Genomic DNA, 22,393 nt, shown 5'->3' with positions numbered 1-22,393 from the left:
TTTTACTCTAACAAGTTCTAATTTTTATAATTTTTGTATGTGCAAATAAAATAAATTTTAACATTTAAATGAAACAAAATCACAATAGTTATCTGTTTTACATTGACGAACAACTCCTACCCAAATCGTCATTCACTCCTATTAAACTGCAATTTGGTTTTTAATATTCGTTTAATTCTATTTTAAGATGTTAAAATTTTATGCAAATTAAATAAACCAGATTTGTGTGTTTGGATATCATATTTCTATGATTTCGTTTTAATTATATTTACAATGAAATACTGACATTATGGTACATTCTAGTTTACCAATCCATTCAAAGGTCGAGATTGTAAACAAAAAATAATGCAACTTACTTTACATTATACACTACTTTAGAACACGTTTTTAAGGGCACGCGTGTTTCTTAGCGTAAGGCTACATAATGGAACTATATTTAACTACCTGTACATTTACAAGTTATTTCTATAATAAATTGAGATCGACACAAAATATGATTATCAGTTCTGCACTAAACTCAAGATTCTAATTTATCACCTCAGATAAGGCTGTTGAGGACGATCCTGAATACTCAGAAACTGTCTCTGAATTTGAAAGTTGATTTAAGTTGCATAGTGAACGCCTCTCAGTGATCCTCACTTCATTTGTTTCAACATTAGCATTTCTACCACTAATATTTATTTCACTGGAACAACGTCTCCTATTGTTTAACAATAATGCTTCATTAAACGCTGAGTTATGCTGATGAGTTATAATTTTTGAATAAGGGTAATTTTTCCCATTTATAAAATCATCTTTTAAACTCCCAGAAAAGTTCACTTTATCATCTAGATATGAAGTTTTCTTGCTCATAGCCTTCTGCCACGTCCTTTTGATAACTCGTGATCTATCAGCAACAGACTTGTTTACATTGCCAATTACATTTTGTTTGCATGTGTGACTTATTTTAGACTCATCTTCTTCGAGAGGGCTGACTGCATCAAAAGATACTTCAATGGGTTCTAGTTCTAGAGATTTCATGCTATCTGTGTGTGCCACTTTCCTCAAACTTACATTGTTATCGTCTTTGTTGACATTTTTGAAATATGGCCTCATAGTTAAAGGTTTATTTATCAGACTTTCTAAATTATTAACAGGAATCTCTTGGACATTATTGTGTTCGATATTTCTGCTACACAAGGTATCTGCAACTATGTCGCTAAAAGCGTAAGCTTTAGTTTTGAAGTCTGGTCCTCTTTCTCTAGTGTCAAAAGGAAGCAGCAGTTCATCATGTTTATGATCATCAAATGCTAGTTTTATGCCTAAAGAAACATCATCGTCACTTTGAGATTTCTGTGTATTTGCCACCTTCCACTCTTTCAAATTTGAAATGTCATCTTCCGTCTTGCTTCTCTTCAACGAGGTGAAATCTTTGGATATAAACTTTTCATAAGTGCTATGTGTTTTCGACTTATGATTTGCATTGTAATGATAAAGAAATGAAGAATTTTGCCCTTTACATTCTATAGGAAACCTATTACTTGTCCTGTTAGCTTTTTCGAATTCATCAACTTCTACAATTTGATTGTTCTTTTCGTCCTTGTTGCTCTTATATATTTCTCTGTCAAATTCCTTTTTCATAGAATCACTTTCAGCAAATAAATGGTTTTCGGAAGAACTAACAGTTGCATCAAATAACTCTTCAACACCGTCAATTATTTTATTTGCTGAAACTGATATTTGTTTGTGATCTTCTAAAGAGGAAAAGGCTGCAGTGCCTAGTTTTGTGATAACCATTTTCGCAGTGCCAAAAGGTAAGTGAACGTTTTTCTCCAAGGAATTAAAGGACCTGTTAATTATAGCCTCATGTTCATTATCTACATCAGTTACCAAAGAAGTTTGTTTACCAATTTCGCTCCTCGATCTCACAGACGAACAGTTTTCGCCTCCCGTTTTTCTCTGAACAAAGAAGTCAACATCACTGGTCTGTACTGCAGTTTCACTGGTATGTTTCACCAGCATAGTAGTTGGAATCAGGTCCTTCTTAAAAGTTAATTTTTCAACAACCAATTTATCTGATGAACATGATGACCTTCGCGGACTTAAATCTGAAGAGAGTAATTTTTGAAAGCCACTTTGTTCCAAGTCACCAGAGTAAGAACAGTGTCTTGTCACTTTAGGTTTCTCCAAACATTTATTTTTGAAATTGTACTTAACACTGAATTTGCACATTTCGTTATTTTGAGTCGAATAACATGACTTTGTTAGATGACGTTTGTTAGAAAGATAATTATTTTCGCAAACACATGTTTTTTTAGAATCCGATTGACATTCATTCTCGAAAGTCTCCAAAGGGCTAGAAAATATAAGATTTGTTTCGTCACGGCTATTTTTTGTAAACGTTTCGTCAAGTTCGCTCAGTAGATTGTTAACCCAGCCTGACAGTAGATCGAAATTTTCATACTTTAGTGGACATGAAACAATGTTTGTGTGTCTTTCAGTCGATCTCGCTAAATGGTCGGTATTTGGACAAGAGGCAAACCTTTGGTGTCCATTATTCGCAGGAATATGCTCCGATGCACCGTCTTCGTTGTCAGAATAAAACACATCATCATCATCTGAATGTATCCACAAGTTCTCGTCAAGGGACAAATTATATTTACTCTCCGACATGCAGGAATAGAACTCTGATCCAAAACTTTTATATTCAAAATTCGAAGGGCAAGACAACTTTTGGCCAATTATAGAATGTTCGTTGACCCTGTGAATCTCTGGAATTGATAATGTATTCCTGAAAACAGGGCCTTCCTTTTCATTAATGATATCATGTTTAGTTCTTCTGCTTCCAAGAAATTCTTTTCCATCAGAACTGTTTTCACCATCCTTAAGGTCATCAAAAGCTCTTCCAATTTCCTCCTGAAAATATAACAAAGACACACATTTATTTACAATTTGTTTTTGTAGATTATGTTACAATCTTTGTCCAAAGTACTCAATTACTAATATAATTTTTTATCACTAACAATTTCCTGTATGAGAAAAAAAGATATTTTAGTACAAAAACACATAATGGGCTCTGTACATCCTGTCCACCACAGAATTTAGTGTTACAAGTTCGTGAAGTTACTGTTAAAGAGAGTTTGTTTTGGAATTACGCGCAAGGTTACATAAAATGTTGAACTGATTTCGAACTGATAGACTAGAGGGAAGGGAGCTAGCCAGTTAACGGCACTCGTTGTTAACTCTTGCACTACATTTGTGTGGTCAAATAGTATGATTTTTATGAGAACTTATGTACCACCCACCTTCCAAAGTGCAAAAAATGTTTTTGCGACAATGGAGTGCAAACCGTTAATGTCCTAACTGCTATGCCACATACCTATAGATAAAAACCAGTTAACGAACTCAACTATAATCACTTTTTGACAGTTAAAGTATTTTTTGTGCTACCAAATTTTAAAAATGGTACTCTTACTTGTTGCTACTGTTTCTCATTTTATTATTTAATCTTCTAAACAAGAATAAAAAAATTCGTTAAAATCTCTATAGAGTTTTTCAATACGAGGGCTGTTAAAAAAAATACGTGGACTGATTGAATTGCGCGGCTCCAGTTGGTTCCAGGGGAATCCGCTTGGTGTCGCTAGGTTGGCACAGAACAGCTGATTACGACGCTATTTCCCGATTGCAGATATCTTCATTTGTGTATTAGCTACGCGATTTTAAGTGAAGTGCGATTTTTTCGTTTGGTAGATTTCAGAATGAATGACCTGAAGGAACAACGACTTGCTGTGAAATTTTGTGTTACACTTGGAAAATCTGCGACTGAAACTTTTGCTATGCTAAACATGGCTTACGGTGATGTTGCTATGAAGCGTACAGCATGTTTCAAGTGGCATGAACGTTTTAAGGATGGTCGACAGTCCATTGAAGATGATGAGCGTCCTGGACGTCCTTCCACGTCAACTGACGACCCACACGTCGACAAAATCAACACTCTGGTGCGGGCAAATCGACGTCTGACTGTCAGGGAGCTTGCTGAAGAGTGTGGGATATCAGTTGGATCTTGTTACGAGATTTTGACCGAAAAATTGAAGATGCACTGCGTTGCTGCGAAATTCAGCCCTCAGAACTCGTGTGTTTTTTGGCCAAACACTCGATCACTGTTCTTCCCCACCCACCCCTACTCACCTGACCTTGCTCCTTGCGATTTTTTCTTGTTCCCCAAACTCAAAAGACCCTTGAAAGGAAGAAGATTTGAGACGATTCCCGAGATTAAGCCGAATGCGACGAAAGAGCTGGAGGACATTACAAAAAAAGCGTACCAGGACTGTTTCAACAAGTGGAAACACCGTTGGGATAAGTGTGTGCGTTGGGGAGGAGAGTACTTTGAAGGGGTCCCAGACCTGTAACTTCTAAATAAAGTACATTTTGTTTTATGACGTCAGTCCGCGTATTTTTTTGAACAGACCTCGTACATCTGCCAAACAAAACATAAGCCAATTATGAAGTGTATTTTATCACTCAAGATATCCGCAAATACTTCATTTTTACAAATGATCTTGTAACGTTTTATTGCATATTCAGCGACTAATCTATTTACTGAATAGTTTAAACCATGATTATTATACCTTTCTTTGACCGAATTAATATATCTAAGGAGGTATTTCTTCAATACTGTTCATACTTTGTCGTTTGAACAGAAATTTTGGTTTATTTGACAGTAATATCTAAAATAAACTAACGTCCTTACAGATTTATTGTATGAATCTTTTGTCTGAAAGTGTGCATGTTAGGTAGTTATGTAATTGTATTAAAAAATATTAAAAATTTCTTTACTTTAACAAATTATATATGCACAACGTGTCTAAATTATGTTCAAGTATTATTGACGCTCTCTTCTGCTTCCATAATATTTCACATATGTTGCAATGTACCGTCATAAGTGTGAGAAGTGTTGCCCAATGTCTTCTTCTTTACCTTGCATCTGCAGGGTATACTCTTTTATTTACGTTGGATCTTTGTTTAGTTGGGTTTTTTTTTTCATGAAATACTTTTATTTGGCAACCCCTTTATTCTAACTTGGCTATTTTTGTACATGGAACATATTTTGATCAGACATCGCTTTTATTTCTTTACAGATGTTAAGGAAATGTGAATTATTATTTATGAAACAACATAGTTTAAAGGTGAAAGTAATAGTTTTACCCATTAGGCAAATTGCAATAATTTTTTTCCTATGTTTAAAGTATTAAATGCATTTAATACAAAATGGTCAGATACCCTACTTTTATCAAACATGGCATTTATTTAGTAAAATTATTTTCTAAAATATAAAAGCTTTATTTTTATTTTCTTTAAAATCTGAATACACTGACTTAGATGCTAGAAAAGGGCAAAAAGATAAACGATAGAAACATTGATTTTTTAAATACTTATCTTAATTTGTAATATATTCATACTACATTTTAGTGTGATGTATACTAATACTTTATTATAAAGTTAATTCTGAATACAATTCTATCTGAAGTGGGTTTCCGAGTGCTAGTTGTCACGCAAAGGCATTGACATTGATGAAGGCTTAAAATTTTCAAATCGACAAATGAACAATAGTTTATAATAAACAATTAAAATCTATACTTAATCGATGAAAGGTTCTGAAGGTCACTAGATGTTTCAACCATTTAACAGATGAAACTTCTTAAACATTACACCATTTTCTTAGTTCACATTTTCCACATGCTTTTAAGCCATCAGTTTTAACCTATAAGCTTTCAGAGTAATTCAGAATAAAAAATATTAAAACAATATTAGTAATATATGAAAATACACGTTGTACAGTTGTCAAAGGCCCGGCATGGCCATGTGGGTGAAGGCGTTCGACTCGTAATTTGAGGGTCGCGGGTTCGAATCCCGGTCGCACCAAACATGCTCGCCCTTTCAGCCGTAGGGGCGTTAATTGTGACAGTCAATCCCACTATTCGTTGGTAAAAGAGTAGTCCAAGAGTTGGCGATGGGTGGTGATGACTAGCTGCCTTCTCTCTAGTCTTACACTGCTAAATTAAGGATAGCTGGCGCAAATAGCCCTTGTGTAATGCTGTGCAAAATTCAAAAACCAAACACAGTTGTCAAATCCTAGTTCAAATAAATATCTACTAGTGGAAGCTTGTTTCGTGCGATCCTCATGCGGTTTATAACATTTTGCCTCTTTAGCAAAAACAACAGTAATGTTACCAGTTTTTTTGTACTTATTTCTCTTAATACGAAATATATATCAATCTTTTATTTTTCATGTAACTAGCCAATAAATTGGAAAATGCAGAAATATCTTCTTTTAGTGATAACTAAGGTATTCTTCAAACACAAGTTCGAGAAGAATACAACGAATACAACCTTCGCTTATCAACTACTGATAGTAACACCTGAAAGTGAAATTCTGCACTGAATCTCAACTGGATTTCGTGTTCCAGTATGACAACTTTGAAGAATTTAAGAACTGTATAAATAAAAAACGTACACCACAGGTAAGTTTTGATTTAAATTTTCCACAAAGCTGCACGAGGGCTATCGACGTTAATCGTCCATAATTTAGGAGTGACAGAAGACAGATAATCAACACCACCAACTCTTCGACGACTCTTATCGACGAATAATTGGATTGACTATCAAATTATAACGCTCCAACAAATGAAATGAAGGGCATGTTTGGTGATAGCGATTTAAACCTACAACTCGCAAATTGCGAGTCGAATGCCAGGCTTTACACCACAGAAGGGTATAATATGCATTACAAAGAGAAACCCATTTGAAGTAAAAATGGATATTTGTTAACCTAAAGACGACCTAAGAAGGTTGAAACGTTGTTCTCTACTTTATTTTAATAAAAGTTTTAATACCTATACCAGCCGTCCTGAGATACAGGGTAAGATATGTATTTGCGTACTGATCCCCAGTGGCAAAGCGGTATATCTGCTAAAGCCTGGTTTTGATACCCGTGATGGGCAAGACACATATAGCTCATTGTGTAGCTTTGGGTTTAATTTCAAACAAAACAAAAATACGCATACTAGAATTTAACGGAAATTAAATGAGTCGTGTCCGTCGCTTAATCGAGTGCAACACTATTCGTGTTTCTAATTTGTTTATTGTACAACAGGACAGTCTGTTGAATACATTTTGACCTTTATATGTTATACATGCATATATATAGAAAGCATGCTCTCACCTATCACTAAAGGAGAATATATTTCAGGATTTTAACGTTGATAATTAAATACAAAGATCCATTTCAAACAGATATTGAAATAACCTAAATGTTAGATATTTCTTTCACGTAACAAGTACTTAGATAACCCAAATAAAGTGTACTTATTTTCCATATGTGCTTATTTTAATATTTTGTACTACAAAAAGCATACATTCTTATAACTCGTACAGATTGTCCTTAACAAATGAAAAGTGTGATCGAAAGCCTAGATTATTTCATTCAAACATTTTTTACAAGTGTATTTGATCTGATTTGTATGTATTTAATAAACAAGATTACGTCACATTTTAAGAAAAAAAGTGTAAAATGTGAACCTAAAGCATCTTGTACTTTGCTTCACCTTTACTCTAATTATTTTTATATAAAAAGCTATGTCATTGACCATTTCTATTGTTTGAAGCCTACAGACTTAACGTTTAGCTACTGGAAGGAGGTGGCTTTTCAACCTTTAATTGTTTACTCCTTCGAGTAATTTATGTTGTTTAAATCCTCTGTTCTTTTAATTTTCAAATTATGATAATGTCTTGTGAATTTCGGAGTTTTCGAAGCATATATAAGTAATCAAGCTAAGCTTACAGAATAAAGCTGAACATAAACAATTTTTTGTCTCATGGTCTTCGATCTTTAAAACATGTACGTAAGCCTACGATTTCATTTGTTTTATTGCGTTTTTCTTTACCCATTTAAAGGTTACATACTTACCTTGTAGTCATTTTGTATGAAATTAGAATCCTTTGTTGAAATGTAAGTTAATATCATATTCATTTTCCAGAATCAGAATCTTAATAATTTGTTTGATCAAGTCCAGCCTTATAATATCCTAAAACTGCATTTAATGAATTTTATAACATTTGTTTTGCTCTGTGCATCTACTTAGAATTAGCAAATAAATTTTCTTTGATGAAGTTGGTTTTTGTTTCCTAAATGTTTGTGTATTTTTTCCTGTTTTCAAGGATGTAATAATTTCTAACTTACTCATCCAGGTTACCTGTCTAATTTGGTCCAGATATTTGTAATAAAATAACACTTCGACCCCCAACATCGCAGAAATAAAATTGAATTAGCCCCTCTCTCCCCTCCTATCCTTCCCAAAAGAAAATAAAGACCAACTCAAATATTAGTTTCGTACAGAACAAAGTGCTTATTGTGGAAGGTTTGGTTTCTTTAGAATATTCACACAAATGGTACGTAAAAACTATTTATTTTATCCGATAGGCTAGACTCAACGTAGACAGAAGCGCTTACCGCCAACTTTTGAACTACACTTTAGTAGAATTTCACCATCATTCTTACAGGAAACTCACGATTTAAGTACAAAGGAGGTTTTTGCGTAACTAGAACGTAATGTAAAGGAATATTACTTTTTTTCACGTTATCTGAAATTAAAAGAATAGTTTTCTTTGTTTGTTTTGGGCATTTTCCCACATTGAAATAGAATATACATCTTAAATTAGGCAATATGCTCAGAAAATTTCAATCTCTGAGGTTTTGTGAAAAACAAAGTTATTCAATAATTTGCTAACAATTAATCAGAAAACTGTTTTGAAAATGATAGCTTACAAGTCTTTTGCATTTCCGCTTGGGTTCGTTTGCTACTGGTGATGTTTTCAATACACAATCCTACTAAATTCTTATAAGCAACAGCACTAACTTTTAAATATGACTCGGACAATATTTGTTACAACAATATGATTTATATTTGATATTGTGGCGCACTATGTATGGTGTTATCAATTGTTAAATATGTTTTGTACTTCGTTCTACAAATCAGTATTGGCCCGGCATGACCAGGTGGTTAAGGCACTCGACTCATAATGCGAGGGTCGCGGGTTCGAATCCCTGTCACACTAAACATGCTTGCCCTTTTAGCTGTGGGGGCGTTATAATGTGACAGTCAATCACACTATTCGTTGGTAAAAGAGTAGCCCAAGAATTGGCGTTGGGTGGTGATGACTAGCTGCCTTCCCTATAGTCTTACATTGCTAAATTAGGGACAGCTAGCGCAGATAGCCCTCGTGTAACTTCGCGCGAAATTAAAAAAACCAACAAACAAAACAAGTCAGCGCATAGTACCTCAAAATAAGAGCGAGTAACGCAGGGTTCACAAGTTGTGCACAACAACATTGAATACCAAAATAAGACACTACTTAACAAGAAAAGTTAGTGTAGGAGCTAGTGAAAAGTATTGTGTACAATACAGTTTTCGTTTGTTATAAAAATAAATCGATAAAACATGTTAAAAAGTTTTAGTGAATTTGTTTCTAAAATTTAAAGGAATTATATAGTAGAATATAATTTTAAAAATATCCTTGATTTGAAAAGCAACTTAGATGCTAAAAACTGTCAAGTGGCATACTGCGTTTTATTTTCTAATTGTTATTTTGGCTATATCTCCAGAGACAGTTGCTATTCAAACTCTTCACACAAATTTTCTAAACCTAACTGATTTATATCATTAAAGCTTCTAAAAACCATTTAGTCAACTAGTCGCTACATATAAAAGGAAGTTAACAATTTCAATGATTAACACTCGTCTAGTTTATAAAACCTCCGAAATGTTTTAACCAGGTGCAACATAACTAACTTTGATATAATATAATCATTTTACATGTCATCGAGAGTGGCAATGCAAGTAGTTGCAACAGAACGATCTAAAAAATTATCTTTCAATACAAAATACCGTAGTATAAACTTCAATCACTCATGGAATTTCAATTTGTTATGAACACTGTTTGGAATTGAAATCTATGTTGATTTAAGTGGACGGTGTTAAACAGGAAATTCATAATTGGTCCGTAAGTCATTAGAGCCTCTGAAAACTTTAAATAAAAAGCGTGAAAGAAAAATTAATGTAAAAGAGACAGTATGTCTTCATTTCAACCACATTAAGTCTTTCCTCTAGATTTAAAATGGAAACATCACGTGCAGGCTATATATTTCCATTAAATTGTTAATAGAAACGCCTGGATAGCTAAATGTAAATTTCCCAAAACAATGATCTTTTAAAGTATTAAATTTTTTACGTGTAGACTTTACCTGCTTAAACTGGAAGAAATTACCATAGAATTGGCTAAACGGTTAAATTTCCATTAATGGGTACCAGATACGACATTGAATACATTTAATACACAGAAAACTTAAATTTTTGTTGAGCCAGTTTATAATACAAATGTTTCATTAATATTTTCATTTATGATAAATTTATTAATAAATATTCAAAGGGAATTTTAATGGTTCAAAAATAAATTTAATTTTACAGCGTAAGTCATACTTGCACTTTTTAATAAACATGGTAGAGACAAATTTTGCTAAAACAGAACCTTAAGGACATACATGTAGATCTTACCATGGGAACCACGGAACAAAAGTAAAAATTGTGCGGACCTTTAAGTGAAAATTAAACTTGATTACCAGATTTACAACTTCACATTCACCTAGTCGTTACAAGTAGAAACCAGGTTTTATATATGCATTTATTTACGAAATGTCAGTTGAGAGATTAAAAACGTCAAACTTTTCGATGGCGTAAATTTTATCATCTATGACTTTTAGCTACTGTGTATCGTCCAACGATAAAAAAATCTAAGCATCCGTCAAACCATAACAAGTCCTACTTTAAACAAAAGAACCAAATAATTGGAGAGATGTACCCGATAATCTGAAAGGAACCAATTTAGGTTTTTATTTGACAGAATGACTCTTAAAGCTAAATATCAGTAGTTTATTTTACACATCTTTAACAGGAGAGATGCGGCTTTATGTGCACCATTTTATATAACCATCACGTTCTATATCTTCTGAACAGTTGCAATTCCTAAAATTTATATATCAACAATATATCGTTTAGTTGTCATATGTGCTGAACGTTCAATATAAAAAAAAAAAAACACACTTAAGAACAACATATTTCTTTCTGTGAAGGAATTTCACAACATAACGCTCTGACTCGAGGAATTGGGTTGACTGCACACTTTATATTTGTTCGTCATCATATTTACGCAAATTATCGTAGAATTGTTTCAATGAGCAGTTAATAATTATTAATAACGTATGTTCAACACCTAACATTTATACAGAGAACTAACAGTATTCTGTACCAACACCACATGTTTAATGACGAAAACTTGAGTCTGTCGTATTTGTGTAAATCAACTTTATAATTACATCAACATAACATTTACAAATAAATGATAGAGAAGTTTATCTAAAAAAAAAATCAATCAAATGCTTGCAATAGCAAGGAAATATTAGACACTGATAGCTTCAAAAGGTGTTTTATCAAATCGAACTCGCGAACGTTTGAACAAATCTGATTCGTTGGCATCAAAGTGACAATAAGCTCGCACATGCTGCTGGGCATAGCTTAAAACACCATATACCCAGATATTAATAGGTACTTAAGTTCGCATGTTTCTGACAAAGAACTCGAGGAATAAAATACGAATTAGACGAAGCACGTTCCACATATCCAAATAAATAACATTTGTAACCTTTACTATAGTGAAGAGGAAATAACGTTTTGCAAATCTTTCAACACTGTTTCGTACAAGAAAAAACATTGCGTTATTAAATTGCCCATATGTTTGATAATGTTCGTATTGTAGGTCAAGATGCTAGTTATCGAGAGTACAAAAGCATGACAAGGTCAGCAGGAAGGTCGTTGACCTGACAAGCCCGGGTGGCTGTGTACCTAATAAAGAGATGGGCGGAATAGAAACAAGGACACCCGAAGAGCCAAGGCAATTTAAATATATGTGGTGCAATATTACATAAAGAGCACCTGAAAGCTTTACGAAAATCATAGGCCGCCTTCTCCTTAATGGAAAGTAATCCAAAATAAATAACTAGTTTTTAAACCTTCCCTCTACTGTTCAGATATTGATGGTAACTGTACGTAAATAAAAATAAAGATGATAATTATTCATATCGCAGGAAATGAAATACTTTACCCATAAAAAACAGGTAGTATATAAACAGTTCAGAATATTGTGGTTAATTGTAATTAAAATAACATGTTTATAAAAGTTTAACTGCATTTACAATTGAACATAACAGGGAATTTACTTATAATTGAACGGAAAACTATTTATTAACAGTTCCGAGTAAGTGCTTACAAACAGTCGAGAAGAACAATATTTTGCAAGAGTTAAAAAACACAGTTCTGTAGTTACATATTGGTTTTGTGGTGTAAATCATATTGTTTGATTTTCAATGTACTCGTTATTATCTAATTTGATAGCAGTCACAACACATGATTTGTTTAAAAATATTTTTACGTTTGCTGTTACATCTATGTTGGAAAGTTATTCCATAACATACTCCTGAAATCAAAATAAACGAAAACAGATAATATATCGTTTGTTTAAACATAAACAAACATTATGGTAAAAAATTGTGTGTGTGTGTGTGTGTGTGTGTGTGTGTGTGTGTGTGTGTGCGCGCGCGCGCGTTCTTATAGCAAAGCCACATTGGGCTATCCGCTGAGTCCACTGAAGGGAATGGAACACCTGATTTTAGCGTTGTAAATCCGTAGACTTACCGCTGTACCAGCAGGGAGCACCTATGTAAGTAGACACGTATACTTGACTAATTACAGACTGACTGACTGGTTGGCTGATTTTTAGTTTCGCTTTAAGCACTCAGGTTGCTTCGAGCAGAAATCTATTTTAATGATGTCTTTTACGTAAAAAGTAAATGCTCTGTCTCATGCAATTACAAGTATTTAAAACGTAGTTTTGTAGTATCATAAATTCTTAAATTTTTGTCATTAGTTCTTGCTATTTATTCTGCTATCACTGTTCCGTAAAGACAACATAAACTAAACATACTCAACTTTGAACTACCAAGCAGATGACAATTTAGGAATGAGTGTGAGACAACATGAAGTACATGAGCAGAAGAAGAATAAAACAGTTAGCGTTTGTAGAAACACAAAAACAAACAAAACTGAAAACAGGTGTATAAAATAACTAATACTTTCCACTAATTTTAAGGGGAAGTATGTTTCAAAATCCACAACCAAAACACCGTTAGCATTTAGTGGAACAACGTTCAAGTGTAATTATTTTTTAACCAACAAACACTAATAACAAGTAAATCTCAAAATGTTAAAATATTTTAAAGATATATGGAACAAATAAAATGTATACATACATATAAAATAGTATACTAACTTATGAAATAAAACAGGGCTCGAACTTCCCACTAGTATAGCAAAAATTTTAGTAAATGTTTGTGGCCCGGCATGGCCAAGTGCTTAAGGCACTCGACTCTAAATCCGAGGGTCACGAGTTTGAATCCCCATGACACCAAACACGTTCGCACTTTAGCCTTCGTGTAGCTTTGCGCGAAATTCATGAAAATTGGAATAAATGTTTACTTAACAAGGCTATGATAATAATGCTGACGTTAACGACCTTTGACGTAATGATTTTGAATCTAGTTATATTTACAGTCAGTATATCTATACATTGATGTCATCATTTTGGTAACTTGGAACTAAATATGTTTAGTACATGACGCCTTTGAGAATACTGATAGTAGAATTAAGGCTTCATAACTTCCATTATAATAATTTTATTTCAACTGATATTTTAATCTAATCAACAGCGAAAAACACTGCGTTATTTGAAGTCAAAAGGACAGCACGTTTACTTGTATTAGAACGAAACAGCATTTTTGTGCTCCATCAGAAAATTAAATTAAATCATAAAACTGTTAAATTAAATTACTGATCCTTTTATATCATTAAACCACGATTCTTGTATTTATGTATACATGATGTCTTATAGTTAGTGTTACTGAGAATCACATTCACAAGATTCAGTTCATCCAAATATAATAGAAACACTGAAAACATTGGAAAATTACTTTCTTTTCTAACCTGATACTTACATAACTACAGATTTTTTTTATCTCAGTTAAAATGCACGTTCACCAAGTTTCCAATAAGTCGCATAATCGTAACTGAGCTCTATTTCTGCTAATAGTTTTCAAGAAGCACTTGAATTTTTTAAACGAACTCAAAAGTAAAATTCAAGCCATATTACTTTATAGAGAGAAGAATCATAAAATTCAGTATTCAAATAAATAACCATATCCCAAAACGAATAGACGAGATGATATAGTTTGATTATGCAGTTAAGTAAAGAGAACAATGTTCCACTGTACACAGACCTTTTCTCTGTAAATACAGGTCATATTTGTCCACTACAAAGATAAAGATACTCCACTATAAAAACAGCGAGACAATGTTTCTCTAAACATACATACCATTTCTTAGAGCTTTAATAAACAGCTTTGTCCTATTAAAACTTTTAGAACTTAGGGCATTGAACTCTTTCTTCATTGCTTTTATTATAACAAAATATAAAAATGAATGAAGAATGAGTAGTATGTTAAATTCTGTTAGCGCAAAATTATATATAAATACATCGAACCGGTTAATCACCATATTTTAATGTTTTTACTGAATTGATGGCACTCTTAAGCATCTCTCTTAAGATCTAATATGACTCAGGAATTTAAGTGACTGAAATGACTAGAACAACAATCATTCCAGTTCAATACGTAACTGAATATTATGTCATATTTAATAAGAAATGTTTCAGCATGTCCATGTTTTTAAACATCTTTTGTCATAAAACCTACTTATTTTTTTGGTGTTAGCAATATTGTTTTACTACACTAATGTGTATACTTTTAGTTTCTCTCAATCCCATTCAAAAATTAATACTACTTTCAATGTAACTTAGTAAGCATAGAATATCGAATTTGTTTACTAATGAAAATACAAACACTTTATCTCAAACATTTGGTGCAAATTGCTTGTAAAGCGCTTGAAAACTACACAAACTACTGTAAGCAAAATAAATTATATGTTTAATAAAGTTGTTACTAGTTTGTTGCTTTTAGAGCATATATAGCTATTATGCAACAGTGAATAAGAGTTTTATTGTTAATATAATTATAATCATTAACGACAGTACATGCAGAGAACAACGAGAAGGATTAAAATGTATGCAATAAAACCAAACACAATCTGACCCAAGACGTAAGTGCAGAATCTGACCATATTATGTAAAACATTTATTTAGAACTAGACTTATAGAAAAATAAAACAAGCACTAGCAGAGAGAAATCTTTTAACGAAAGTTTGCATAGGTCAGTAATGACACCATATCCGGTGTTCTATATCCCATAATAGAGGAAATTGTCGATTATTTCATTAACACGACATTTGATGACATTAGAATGCCTTGTCTGGTTCTTTGAAAGTTTAGTTTCAGTCGAATATTATCATCCTAAATTATGTGTGTATTTCAGGCTTCCTCATTATAACGAGTGATGTCAGCTGGCCATCAAACCTTAGTTAAGTGCTAAACAAAATTATTTTAATTCAAACTTTTATATAAAGTGTGTATGCGCGCGCATGCAGGATATAGAACGTCAGGACATGAGAAAAGTATATTTTCCTTGAAAAAAACAGCAAAATGTTCCAGATTTGAGCTGATGCCACAAATATTAATTAATCGTTTCAAACCTGATGGCCTAAAGTGTGTGTAATTACAACCCAGTTTGTCAGGTGGACGAACAAATGTTCAGAGCTAGTTTAGTTTCATACCTGGAAATACAATCTGTTCACAGTTTTGCTGAGAACAGTAGTATAAATTTCGTAAACTACGAGATCAACTGACATTGAACAAAATTAAAAACCACATTCTAGCATAAGACTTCTGTAAATTAAATTGTAATCTACCGTACAAGTGTGTGTGTGTGTGTGTGTGTGTGTGTGTGTGTGTGTGTGTGTGTGTGTGTTGTAATATGTATAATGTCTCGCATAGTAGCGCAGATAAATTATTTTTATCTATTTCGATAAATTAAGTATGTGAAATAAGATTTTTTTCTTTTCTAGTGATGGAAGATAAATATATTTCAAAAACATGTAAAACCTCGGGATCGAATCAATAATCTCTTCATTTTTCATAGAAACTACGTGCAAATATCACCAAAAATGATATCTAAATAAAAATACTTTATCATATGTTCAAATCCTCTCAGAGGCTCAAAAAATTCAGGACACTTAGCAAAAGTTTGTTGTTCGTTTTGAATGGTTTGTCCTGATCAGCTCATTCTACACTCTACAACTAATCCTAGAAATACTTAGCTATGTTATCATTGAAGTTTTTATAACTAGTCAATTTATACTGGGAACTAATCGTAATTGTGAACCCTAATTACGCGTTTTTTCGACTTCACATCTACAACTATAGTGTAATTTTTATTAATATTATAGTACTTCTGTTCTATGCATGTAATTACTTCGGAGGGTGTGAATGGATCTTCACCAAATTTGGTAAGGAGGTTCAGTTTTGCATTCTGGAATATATCTTCATACTTTTCATGAAAGTTTAAATTCATGCGGAGATACATACAAAGTTGGAATTTCACATTGTGTTTTGCAGTTTCTCCTCTAGATAGAGTTTTTTTACAATTACATATAAAAGAAGCAACTTTTCATGTCCTGTTAATACAATCTTTCATTAACCATGAATTTAAATAACTTCCGCCCAGGCGACGGATTCTCCAGCTAGTTATCAATAACTATGTCGATATATTGAATACCTGAAAAAACAAAACTGTCACACTATTGTGGAGACTTGTCATTAGTAGCAATTAAGTCCTAGAATTTTTCAAATTTGTGAAAAATCAACAGAATTAACCAAATATGTATTTGTTGATTCTTTTTTTAAGAATAGTGAATATTACTAAACTTACGTCACGAAATTGGATGTAAAAGTTGGGATAAAGAATATGCGTATTGTACGAAAACGTAACCGCAATTCTTCAGACCATATTCTGGAAACAAGCTATACTAGCAAGTACAGTTCTACTTTCTATTAACGATGTAAAGATTAGTTTCAACATATTACACTGAATAAAATGCATTAATTGTAAATTTCGTGAGCACGAGTTGGATCTTTTCTTTCACATTGAATATTATTGTTATTAAATGTTAAAACTAAAAGCAACCTTTACCTAAACAGATATAAAAAAATTAAATATTCGCAAACACGTTTTTATATGCTTATCCTTCTCACTAATGTTGACATGAAAAAGCGCATTTGTACACAGATTTAACGAGAGTAAGAGGTGTTAGTTTTCCCAAATAGAAGGCTAATTAACATCCAATTAAATGCACAATTTAATAATCTGTAATGATTGCCAAAAGAAAATCCATCACAAAAGAAAATAGGTGGTGACCCTGACGATAAGTGACAAAAAAGTTCCCGGTTTTTACTACGCCTTATAGAAGATGTTCTTTGAATCAAGGTGTTGATTAAATACAGCTGGATACAGAACTTGAAGAAGTTCCACACGTTCCTGCCCAAGGTCATATCATCATCTTATAATAGATGGGTAAATGCATCTCACATAATTGTAATAAGGATTGTAAAATTACACTACACTGTACAAACGCAAATTAGAATTATAGCAAGTATTACAAAAACAAAGGTTTAAAGTTTATCATAATTTGCACATTCATTTAAGCATGTAAAAAATATGCGATTGTTGATTTATTTTTATAACTTTATTTACGCTAAATATGTAGAATTTTCATTGTAAGGAACAAGATCAGTGTATGCTAATAAAAAAAAATTGATTTTGTAATCGAAGAAGTGAGGCGGGAAATTAACAAGTGAAATATAGAAACAACCACTTGTTCTTGATGACGAGAAACCCAACTGAAATAAAAATGTATCTCAGGACGGCTGGTATTAAGTATTAAACACTTATTGATAAGTAGAGAACAAAGTTTCAACCTTCCTAAGTCATCTTCAGGTTAAGAAAGAGTGTGTGTGTGTGTGTGTGTGTGTGTGTGTGTGTGTGTGTGTGTTTTCTTATAACAAAGCCACATCGGGCTATCTGCTGAGCCCACCGAGGGGAATCGAATCCCTGATTTTGCGTTGTAAATCCGAAGACATACTGCTGTACTAGCGCGGGGCGTTAAAAAAAAGAGAGAGTTTACAACTGACTGTTGCAAGACACGTCTTAACCTCAACATCACTAGAACTGACACATAATTCGAACAGAAATCTACAAAAAAATTATTCATACTGGATTTTACATCCCCTGGGCCTCAGCACATGGAACAAAACAAAAATTCAACATATTAAGAAACCAAATAAACAGACATAAAACTATACTGACCCGATAAAATTAACGATTAAAATTTTAAAAAATTATACGCACACACCTGGACAGACAAACGAACAAATAACAATAAATGCAAAGATACAACAAACTAAAAAAACCCTACAACTGCTGCAGATGATATGTTTCCGATATCAGCGAAAAATAAAATATTTGGAAACAAACTTAACAAAACAACATTCCAGTGAACACCAAATGTATTCAAAAACCAGGTACAAAACTGCAGTCCATACTACGTAAAAACTAACTGACAAACACAACACCAGCATAATTCATAAAATACAATGCAACAACTGCCACGACTTCTATATATTGGAGAAACAAGCAATAAAATGGAAACTATATTCAAAGAACACAAAAAACAACACTTTCACACGTTTTTTGAACACTGCAAATCAAACAAACAAACATAAACATAGAAAACAACAAGATACTAAGTAGGGAAACCAATATAAAGGAACAGCTTTATACTTATACTAATTAAGAATATAACATCCAACTGCAACGCCCCCTACAATCCGGTACCCGTTTGTACTCTCGTTCCTAAGACGTATACGGCAACGGTCAGTTGCAAACTCTCTTTGTTAATTTGAAGATGACCCATAAAGGTCGAAACGTTGTTTATTTTGAATTTCGCGCAAAGCTACTCGAGAGCTATCTACGCTAGCCGTGCCAAATTTAGCAGTGTAAGAATAGAGGGAAGGCAGCTAGTCATCACCACCCACCGCCAACTTTTGGGCTACTCTTTTACCAACGAATAGTGGGATTGACAGTAACATCATAACGCCCCCACGGCTGAAAGGGCGAGCATGTTTGGTGCGACCGGGATTCGAACCCGCGACCCTCCGATTATGAGTCGAACTCCTTAACCCACCTGGCCATACCGAGCCTCGAAACGTTGTTCTCTTCTTATCAATAAAAGTGTTAATATCCATACCAGCTGTTCTGAGATACAATCAATACTTGGTGCACATATGTAATTCAAGAATACGACAGTGACATGGATACAATAAAGAAAACAAACAGTTCCATTTCACGTGAAAGATAAGGCGGATTTATGCTTCATAAATAATTGGCGACATTGTTCCATATATAAAACTATATTTATCTTTGATACATTATTTTAACGTATGCGATTGAATAAAAATGCAAAGAAATAAAAGGAATATATATGACACACTTTGTAATTACCCTCTATTCACTGATACTGCTGTAATTTTAACGTAGTATTTTATTGAGTTAAATTGTGAAAATAATTTGTCACACGAATTTATCTGGCACAAGTTCAAATGTAAATATTGGATAAATTTGTATAATTAATTACTCTCTGTAAAAGGTTAGAAAAGATGCATGTAGAAAAAAAAATAGGCTAACTTTGCCGTGGTAATAAATTCATAAAATTGTCTTCATCGAGTTATTATAAGAATACAAAATTATATCAATGCATTTTTATACAAATATATTTAAGCAAAAGTAATAAATAAATAACGTAAAATCATTAATTTTTGTTATTTTAATCCATGAAAACTACCAATTTAAATTAATTACTTTTCACGCGTTAACAAGTTTTCTCTAGACAGTCATTAGTCATTATCTCAAATCATTTGGTAACATTTTACTACGCTTTTTTTTTTTTTTTTTTTACATGAAAACGACCATTGTCATTTACTTGCGCCAGTTCGAGGTATCTCTCCAGCTCCCAGTAGGGGTCGTTCACAGGCTGTACAGACGTCATGAGCTCTGACAAAAGTCCATTCGCCGTCAAGTTCCGCTTGTTGGGCGAGTTGCTGGAAAGACGAGGTTGATGATCATACCGCGAAGGCAGCTATTCTCAGAGAGACTACAGAAATAAATGAACCATAATTTTGTACTTTACATTTGTTGTTTGATCACAGGGTTTTTTTAATATTTCAATAAACAGCTAATACGTGTATCTAGATTTATCTATTTAATACAAGTATGTTTTATCATTAATGAGTACTTTAAACATTTCACAAGTCATGAAAGAAATTCAAATAACATTTTTCCTCTAAGTTCAAAACGACTAATCATATGACCACTGTATCGTTTGTATTTAATTTTCTTTATATTAACTCGAAACTCTTCCCATGTTAGCCCGGCGTGGCCAAGCGTGTTAAGGCGTGCGACTCGTAATCTGAGAGTCGCGGGTTCGCATCCCCGGGGCGCCAAACATGCTCCCCCTCCCAGCCATGGGGGCGTTATAATGTGACGGTCAATCCCACTATTCGTTGGTAAAAGAGTAGTCCAAGAGTTTGCGGTGGGTGGTGATGATTAGCTGCCTTCCCTCTAGTCTTACACTACTAAATTAGGGACGGCTAGCACAGATATCCCTCGAGTAGCTTTGTGCGAAATTAGAAAACAAACAAAAACAAACAAACACAAAAGAGGCCTCGTTTACCAGATTGTCTTACTTCTGACAAATCTAAAAGGACTAAAACTGTGAATCAAAAATTTAGGAAAGAGTATAGTACAAAATATCCGGTCATTGCATCAAAAGTCAGTGACAGTCATGCGTCTTGTAAACTTTGTCACATCGATTTTTCTGTGGTGCATGGCGGAATAAACGATTGTTCCAGACATACAAAATTGGCATCTCACCAACAAAAGGCTGAGGCGAGACAAAAACGATGCAGATAACGACATTTGTGAGTAAGAATTCAGAATATGAAACCATAAATGCAGAAGTAATGTTCACGCAATTCGTCATTGCTCATAAATTTACCCCTAGCTGTAGCCGATTATGCAGGACATCTATTCAGAAAATTGTTCCCAGACTCTGATATAGCAAAAAAATATGGCTGTGCTAGAACCAAAACTACAGCCATTGTACAAATGTTGGATTGTGAAGATGACAAAATGTTCACAATTTAACCACAGATGGATCCACAGACATGGATGACTCAAAACTGTATCCAGTGGCTGTACGATATCTTGACCTTTTGCTTGGAAAAATTGTTTGTTCTCTTTTTGACAATGGTGGAATGGAAAGAAGCTTCAACGGGAGAAAATATTTTCAAGCTTTCGGACCATGAACTGACAAAGAGGAAAATTCCATGGGAAACCTGTCTTGAGTTTTTCTTCAGACAATGTCTCAGTTATGTCTGGTATAGGTAAAGGTGTGATGGGACACATCTCAAGACGACAGCCTAGCATTTACTTCATGGGCTGTGCCTGTCACCTTATGAATATTGCTGCCCAGAATGCTTCCAGAGAACTGCCTCTGCCCAGTTTCTGATATATTGATAGATATCTACTATTTTCTGGACAAAAGTGCTAGCAGAAAACAACATTTCAAAGAGTTTCAAGGATTATATGACAAAGAAATAAGAAAAATTCTACAACTTGTTAACACAAGATGGCTATCACTTGGGGTGTGCCTCAACAGAATATTGGACATGTGGAAGCCATTGAGGAAGTATTTTCACTGTGAAATGGAAAAACTAGATTTAAAAGGATCTGAACGTGCAGCTCAGTCAGGCAGCAAGACTTAAACAGTCAGGATATCCTCTCAGCCACACAGGGACACAAGACAGTCTCCAAAAGCAGACAAAGAAACATTTGATATAACTCAATACATGTTTAGGCAGTCTGACCTTGAACCGAAGAAGAGACAATCAATGAAAAACGAGAAGAAAACGAAAGCTAGCAAGGAAGTAACCAAGAAAAGTTATGCGCAGAGCAAGTTAGATAAGTTAATAGTTTTCTTGGACAACAAAATGGACTTGTTATTTTGTCTTTTTCTTCAGTCTGCAATTCCTCTATTTGAGCAAGCCAATTTGATATTGCAAAGAGAAAAACCTTGCATACACATTATGCATAGAACTCTCATTACACAAGTTAAAAATATACTTGTCAGATACATCAAGCCAGAATATCTTGAAGGCAACATCACTAAACTTGACTACAACAATGAAT

At 33.5% G+C, this 22,393-nt stretch overlaps 1 pseudogene across 1 annotated transcript in view; it reads right to left on the bottom strand.

The window, feature by feature from the left end:
- The window catches only part of LOC143232705 (uncharacterized), a 169,294-nt pseudogene that overhangs the window by 108,207 nt on the left and 38,694 nt on the right, over positions 1–22,393 (bottom strand). The window contains exons 2-3 of the transcript XR_013017679.1: positions 20,127–20,297; positions 538–2,895 (exon numbers count right to left, since the gene is read on the bottom strand). The product of XR_013017679.1 is annotated as an uncharacterized LOC143232705 (transcript). The remainder of the gene's footprint in view (positions 1–537; positions 2,896–20,126; positions 20,298–22,393) is intronic.

The sequence above is a fragment of the Tachypleus tridentatus genome, chromosome 1 (genome assembly GCF_004210375.1).
Source record: "Tachypleus tridentatus isolate NWPU-2018 chromosome 1, ASM421037v1, whole genome shotgun sequence".
Lineage (NCBI taxonomy): Eukaryota > Metazoa > Arthropoda > Merostomata > Xiphosura > Limulidae > Tachypleus > Tachypleus tridentatus.
The sequence above is the reverse complement of the archived record's forward strand: the minus strand, read 5'-3'. Positions and strand labels throughout refer to the sequence as shown.